We start from the raw sequence: 7,833 nt of genomic DNA, 5'->3' as shown, positions 1-7,833 counted from the left end.
AGGAAATCCATGAATATATGATGCAAACACTAAGTGACAAATGCGCATCATACTCCACACTGAAGAGGTGGTATGCAAACTTTCAGCATGAAGATTCAGCAAGGTCTGGGAGGCCACAAGTGTTAACTCTTGACATTGTTGACCATGTCCATTACCTGATTTTGGCAGATCAGTGAATATCAGCTGAAACAATTGCTGAGACACTACAGATATCCAGGGAATGTGTTGGGTGCATAATCCACGAGCAGCTGGGTATGCAAAAGTTGTCAGCCGAGTGCCCAAATATTTGAATACTGATGAGCAATGACATCAAGTGGACACTTACTTCCAAGTTGATTTTGCAGTATTTTCAGTAATCTGGTGTCAACTTTTTGGAATAACTAGTTAATGTTGATGAAACATGGTTACACCACTATGATCCTGAGACAAAAAACAACCAATCCATGCAACGGAGGCACTCAGGGTCTCCAAGGTAAAGGAAATCCCCAAGTCAGCAAAAAAGTAACTATGGCACATTGTAACCTGTTACCCATCCTGAGCTCTTTGGGGAGGATGGAATAGAAAACAAATTAAATAAATAACAAAGATGCTCACAGTGGTTTGGGATCAGGAAGGTGTTGTAATGAAAAAGCGAGAGGAAATCTGCAGAAAGGAGCAAAAGAATGCACCTGCTCACAAGGCTGGCAAATCAGTGCAGTTGGGGTTTCAGTGCATAGACCCTCCACCCTACTCACCAGATATTGCTCCATCTATTTTCTGTTTCCAAACCTTAAAAAGAATTTGAAATTAATTTTCCTATGACTCATTTGATATCTCCTGAGATTTTATTACAAATATATTTGAAAGAGATATTAGGTTTAACAAATGCAGAAACCTTTTCTATACAAAATTGTTATTATATACCACAGAAGAAAAAAGTAACAGCTCACCAGGGAACAGATCTTTTAGTTTCTACTGAGTTTGATTTAACTCATTTCCTTGAAGATTCCTAAGAAGTTATTAAAACTAGGGCTACTCTTTTGATTACTTGTTTAAAAGTGAATTAGATAAAAATTGACTTATTAAATTATATTTTAATAACAAAACAACCAAATTCTGTGGTGAAAATGTATTGATATTGCTAGAGCTACCCAAATGCAAAGGAAGGAATTTCTTCAGTTAAAACCTAGGGTTTGAGCTTTAGCAGCTACTGTTTTTCTAAAAATTTCCCTGTAAGTGTATAATCAAAATTCAAGAGAAGGAATTTATTTTTTGGGATCCCACACAGCTTCAGCAATTTTTAAGTTTTAATGAACAGGGGAAAAATAATGTAAAATAGCTTTGAGCTGATCTTTGAAAGGAATCCAAGAATAATAAGAGAAGCACTAGAATGATGTAACTTGGGAGAAGATTTTTATTTTCAGTTTGATAATTTCTATTTTCATATATAACTGAATCTTCTATCAAGTTTAATATTTAATTTCCTTTAGTTGTATTTGAACTTATGGTGACTCCCCTAAATTAATGTGGGCTAGAAAGATTTGTATTTGATATTCTTTATATCTTTTTGTTGTTTTTCCGATGTATATCTTTATCCTTTACAGTTCTAACAATTGTATGAAAAAAATTGATAAATAAGAGTGATTCAGAGGTGACTGCAGGAACAGAACTAAATTTCAGTGACCAGAGTATTTTTTTGGAAGGGTTACAGACACTTGCCAAGTGTGTTGAACTTAGGGGTGAATATGCCAAATATGTTTCATGGCTCCACGTCATTTCCTTCTTGGTTGGGCTGAGAACTTTTCAGCACCCCCTCATAGTGCTTACTATTCAAAATGGAAGAATCATGTAGGTTTATTCAGGTGCCCTTTGTACTTCTTTTTTTTTTCATATTGACTAGCAACTACCAGGGCCTAAACAGAGTGCAAACTTATAAAGCACGAGCTGTAAATGTGTCTGTTTACTGGCAAAATGTCAGCAATATCTAATATAGGCCTTTTTTATAAAGCCGTTTAGCATGGACTGCTGCAGTAAGTGCTCCGAAGCCCACAGGATGCTAAATTGTATGAGTGTTGGAGCATTTAGAGCTCCAGGCTGCAGTAGAAACCTCTTACCATGGCTCAGTAAAGGGGAAGGGGGTAATATTAGGCACAGCAAAAATACACAAATTCCACTTTATTTTTTCATCCTTCATGATCCCTTCTGAAAAACTCTGCTCGCCGCTAAGGTGGCTTTAAAGACTAGTAATCTTTTGATAGGGTAAATAATCACCTGCTGATTTAAGATTCAGACAAAAGAAGAGCAACGCATTTCGATATAAAAACAGTTGTTTCTATTTTGATCAAAGTTAAAAGTAGTTTAGAAAGCAAGGGCAGCACGCCAGATTAAAAAAATGAAGTCTGTTTGCCATAAGCCATTGCTTTTGGCACTTGGTCATTACTAGTAACAAAAATAAATTCAACTCACATTTTGAAACCTATAGAAATAACTTTAGTCCATCAAGAACATGGGAGAAACAAAACAAAACATAAATAAGCTTTAAAAGAAAAACCACCCAATTTTTTTTTTCCTGACTAAAAAATAAATCAGCAACAAGAAACTGGTGAAATTAGTGAGGTCCTTGAGAAAGCCTGCATTTCTTAAAAGTATAGGAACAAACACAAAAGAATCATCACATAATTTATTTCCTATATTGTTTTGTGTAAATGAAATGTTGCTACTGTCTGGGTTTCTGCCAAGTCCTTGTTAGCCACCGTTGGAAGCAGGCGACTGGGCTAGATGGACCTTTGGACTGACCCAGTACGGCAGCTCTCATGTTCTTGTGCATGTCTCTATTTTCTGTTGCAGCAGCCTTGCTCATGTTTTTCTCAGCCTCTTTTCTGTACATCTGGCATAAGGCCAGCTGTGGCACAGATTCTCGTAAACAGGGCCTCGCTCACACTAGCCTTTTTTGGACATGATCTATGCAACCTTTGTTAAAAATAAATAAAGTCTATTCAGTTAAAGTGTTATCTCATTTTAGGCAAAACACACAAACCCTTAGCAACAGAGTCCTATAAATGATTTATCATTTGAAATGAATCAGTCGGACTCTTTCTTCACTGCAACAGAAAACTGAACCATTTATGGATGTTTTGAGATAAGATATAAAGCCCTGTTCCAAGAATGATTGAAATAGACATCCATTCTCTCTGTCCCTCCACTGATTAAGGCTATTGTTTAAAAACCTGGGGCCCACCTCATTTAAATTAACAGAAACCATACATTTCTGAGATCACACGTTATAAATACCAAAAAAAAACCTTCTACCTCGATGTAGTTATATTTTTTTTTTCAAAAATTCTGAAATTAAGGCGTGATGTGGTGTGGTAGCCATGTTACCTTGTTTTATTGGTCTAACAAGCTTTTCAAGGCAGCACCTTCTTCAGATCAGAAATGAGCCAACATAGATAACCATCAGCTATAGTCTAATATTGGCTCATTTGTCATCTGAAGGCGTTGCCGTCAAACCCTCATCAAAAATCATCTCATTTTTTTTTTTTTTTTTGCTTTCCTAGGTTTTTAAGCCATTATTCTGAATTCCCAAAGTTATATTATTCCTATTGTGTTCGAGAGCTTTCACCCCTCAGCTGAATTCCTGGACAATAAGCGCCCACATGCTGTAAAGTGCAAAGTTTTTGCAAGCTTTTTTTTTTTTTTAATTGCATCATCTTTGGCAATTTCAGCGTCAAGTCTGCATTCATTATCCATTGCAACCACGGTACCATCACAACCTGTTGACATTTCCACACAGCTTGTTAAAAATGGTTTTGAAGCATCTCAAATGTCGCCTATCAAGGGCGCCTTATGAACAAAGAAACCAAACGGATTTTTTCAAGGCGTTGGTTAACACAATTCCACCAACGCCATTTCACTCTAACAATAGACCGAGAGTGAAAAAAGCCATCACGTCTTTTTAATCAAGTGTGATTATCACGGCCCTTATCGCCTTTTTCTTGTTGCCACGTCTGTATTGGGTGGATTTTTTAAAAAAAATTTATTTATTTTGCGACGATCAGGGCAGCGGCTGAAGCAATCCGCGCCCATCGCCTCGCGAGCTCCTTTCCCGGGCAGCGGCGCGCATGCGGAGTCGGGGCCAAGAGCAGCACCTCGGCCGCGCGCCCCCGCAGCTCCTGCACAAAATGGCGTCGCGAAGCCCAGCGAACATTCCAGACGCCACAAAATGGCGCCCACGGGGACGATGGGGGTGGGGACCGCCGAGGAGCAGCGGCTTTCAGACCTTTTCTTCCCCTTTAACGCATCCTTCGCGGTTACCTTTTTCGCTCTCTTCCCGTCTCATTCCTTACACTACCAAAGGCCCGGTTTTACAGCGCAATCCATCGTGCTTTTATTACATTATGGGTTGTCTGGTTTTTTTTAATCCTCCAGCGCGGATTTCCATGTACGGGTGGGGGGTTAATGGAAAACGGCCAAAAAACCAAGGAAGCCACCGATTGAAAGGAAATTCCAGCCAGGACCAAAATGCCTTAAGTCAAACCAGAAGGATCCTTAAAAGCCAGGAAGAAGCTCTTAAAATTTGACTTTCCCCTTCCTCGTGAATCTGTCTAAACCCAGAGAGTCCGTGTTTATGATTAGTTTTGCGTGTTTGTCCTGAGTGAGCACCGACTCCTCTCCTAGGCTGCGGCGCGTCCAGAAGTTTCTACATCAAACAAAAGTGCAAACTCTTCCCCCCGCCGCCGCCGCCGTCATCTCGCTCCCTCCGCCTTCCACCCCGCGCATGCGCCTCGGCCAAACGCATCGACCCGCCTCCCGTCCGCGCAGCCCCGCCCGCCGGCGACCGTCCTGCGCAGGCGTGCTGAGCTCTCCTTTTACTCCTTTTAGTGGAGGATGGAATGTTAAGACTAGACACATACAACATAGGTTTGAAAGGGCTAGATGCACAAACCATGGCAGCTAAGAACCTGCAAGTCACATCAATGTTCCAAGTTTGCATGCAAATGATTTGCACAGAGGTTTGCTGAAATTCTATCCAATCGGTCGCTATAAGAGCCACTTTGATAGGGCCAGATTCACCAACCTGCCCGATCAGGCCCAATCCGGTCAGGTCCAACCAATTCAGAAAAGAAAAATAAGCAGATGGGGGCAATCGGAGGAACACCCCCCATCTGCCGGCAGGGATCGTTTTTCTGCAATCCCCACGCATGTGCAGACCATCTGTAGATGGTTTGTGCATGCCCGTTGGAGCCGCAATCTTTTTTTTCCCTTTTTTTAACTTTTACCTTGCGAGCCTGTGCTTTAAACCCGCTGGTTAAAACCATGGGCTTGCAGTGCAGGGAAGGTCAGGCAGGAGAGATGGGGAAGAGCAGGGCGGCAATCGAGGCAAAGCAGGGCGGCAGGCAGGAGACAGATCAGGGCAGAGCAGGGCTTCTATGGAGCTGGAGAGTCGGAAAGATGTTTTCGACTGGTCTCCAGCAGTCGCTTCTTGGGTTGATCAGCCAGCCCAGTCGATTTTAAAATTTTGGTTGGTGAATCATGTGGATTCGAAGCGGATCGCAGGAGAGGTAAGTGAATTAGGCCGGAGGGAAATTTGCTCGTTAAGGGGTCGCAAACCAATCGGTACACGATCAGTTTGCTTTGTAAATCTAGCCCTTTGACACGTTCTTTTGATACACACACAGAGCTGGTTTGACAAAGTCCCAAAGTAATCTAATGCCACTCAGCTGCTGGGGCTTTTTTTATCTTGTTCAACATGCAAAAGTGCGGAAGGTCTCAAAACATTTTCAAAATAAACAGTAGCTTGTATCTCACGGACCTCAGTGGTACCGTCTGCATGCCACTAAACTTTTAGAACATGCAGAATCAATGGCACCCCTAATCGTCATTGGTCCCTTATATTTTTTAACATTTTTAAAGATAATTTTGTTTTAAATTTATATTTCAAAAACTATTACTTATCTTTAGCTACGCGGGTGGAGGTACGCACTCCGACGTAGACTACGTTTCGCCCCTCAGGGCTGTATCAAGGAATCCCCCTGCAAAGTAGTAAAATATATTATATATATTGTATATAATAGTGTCAATTCACTATAATAGTTTTAACATAATTCTGAACAGTATATAGTTAATTAGGTTACCTCAAATATACCAGCTCATGCTCCCCGCGTCAGGTTTAAAGACAGGAAACATGGCCGCGGCGTTCACACATTTAAATACCCTAAATCCTTTTAAAAACGTGATGACATCAGTCTTAGCGTAAAACAACGCCCCCTTTTTTTCTTTTTGGCCTCATAGTAAAGTAGTCCATAGTAGTAGGGCTTTTTTTATGGCATATATGTGTGTTATGAACAATATCTGCCCCATTAAAAAAAAAATTTTTTTGAGCGCCCCTCCTCCCTTGATGATGGGACTGCTCCCGCTGACCCCCAGAACCAAAATAGAGGTAGAAGAGATGCCGTGGACTATTCAGGACGCGCATTATTGATAGTAGCACTATTGTTATTGTGCAGTATTTATTATATTATGTGATCTTGTATGGTTTTATTTGTATGGTTTAATAGACTTTTGGTAAGGGCATTATTGCCGAAACACTGTCAGTGTCAAGTCTATATAGTGCTGCTATCGATGGGTGCGTCCTGAGTGGTCCACGGCTGATTGATTGACATCTTTTCCTCACGACTCCTTGAGCTGGCTTGTTGTTTTCATCATAAAGGCCTTTCGGGCTCTATCTCCACTGTGATCACAATGCGCCACAATAATCTAATCTAAGCACTGATAAAAGAAAACATCGATGAACATTTTGAAAGAAACGAACTTCTGATAACCAGCCAACATGGTTTCTGCAAAGGGAGATCGTGCCTAACGAACTTATTGCATTTCTTCGAAGGAATTAACAAACGAATGGACAAAGGAGACCCCATAGACATCATATATCTAGATTTCCAAAAAGCCTTTGACAAGGTGCCCCATGAGCGCCTACTCCAGAAACTGAAGAGCCATGGGGTGGAAGGAGACGTACATAGATGGATCAGAAACTGGTTGGCAGGTAGGAAACAGAGGGTAGGAGTGAAGGGCCACTACTCGGACTGGAGGAGGGTCACGAGTGGGATCCCGCAGGGCTCGGTGCGCTGCTATTTAATATATTCACAAATGATCTAGAAACAGGGACAAAGTGTGAGATAATAAAATTTGCGGACGACACTAAACTATTTAGTGGAGCTCGGACTAAAGAGGACTGCGAAGAATTGCAAAGGGACTTGAACAAACTAGGGGAATGGGCGACGAGATGGCAGATGAAGTTCAACGTTGAGAAATGTAAAGTATTACATGTGGGAAACAGAAACCCGAGGTACTATACAATGAGAGGGATGTTATTGAATGAGAGTACCCAGGAAAGGGACTTGGGGGTAATGGTGGACATGACAATGAAGCCAACGTCACAGTGCGCAGCGGCCGCTAAGAAGGCAAATAGAATGCTAGGCATAATCAAGAAGGGTATTACAACCAGAACAAAAGAAGTTATCCTGCCGTTGTATCGGGTGATGGTGCGTCCGCATTTGGAGTACTGCGTCCAATATTGGTCGCCGTACCTTAAGAAGGATATGGCGATACTCGAGAGAGTTCAGAGGAGAGCGACACGTCTGATAAAAGGTTTGGAAAACCTTTCATACGCTGAGAGATTGGAAAAACTGTGACTCTTTTCCCTTGAGAAGAGACTTAGAGGGGATATGATAGAGAGTTACAAGATCATGAAGGGCATAGAGAGAGTAGAGAGGGACAGATTCTTCAAACTTTCAAAAAAAAAAAAAAAAAAAAGAACAAGAGGGCATTTGGAAAAGTTGAAAGGGGACAGATTCA

This window comes from Geotrypetes seraphini, chromosome 15 (assembly GCF_902459505.1).
Source record: "Geotrypetes seraphini chromosome 15, aGeoSer1.1, whole genome shotgun sequence".
Classification (NCBI taxonomy): domain Eukaryota; kingdom Metazoa; phylum Chordata; class Amphibia; order Gymnophiona; family Dermophiidae; genus Geotrypetes; species Geotrypetes seraphini.
This window is presented reverse-complemented; position numbering follows the sequence as displayed.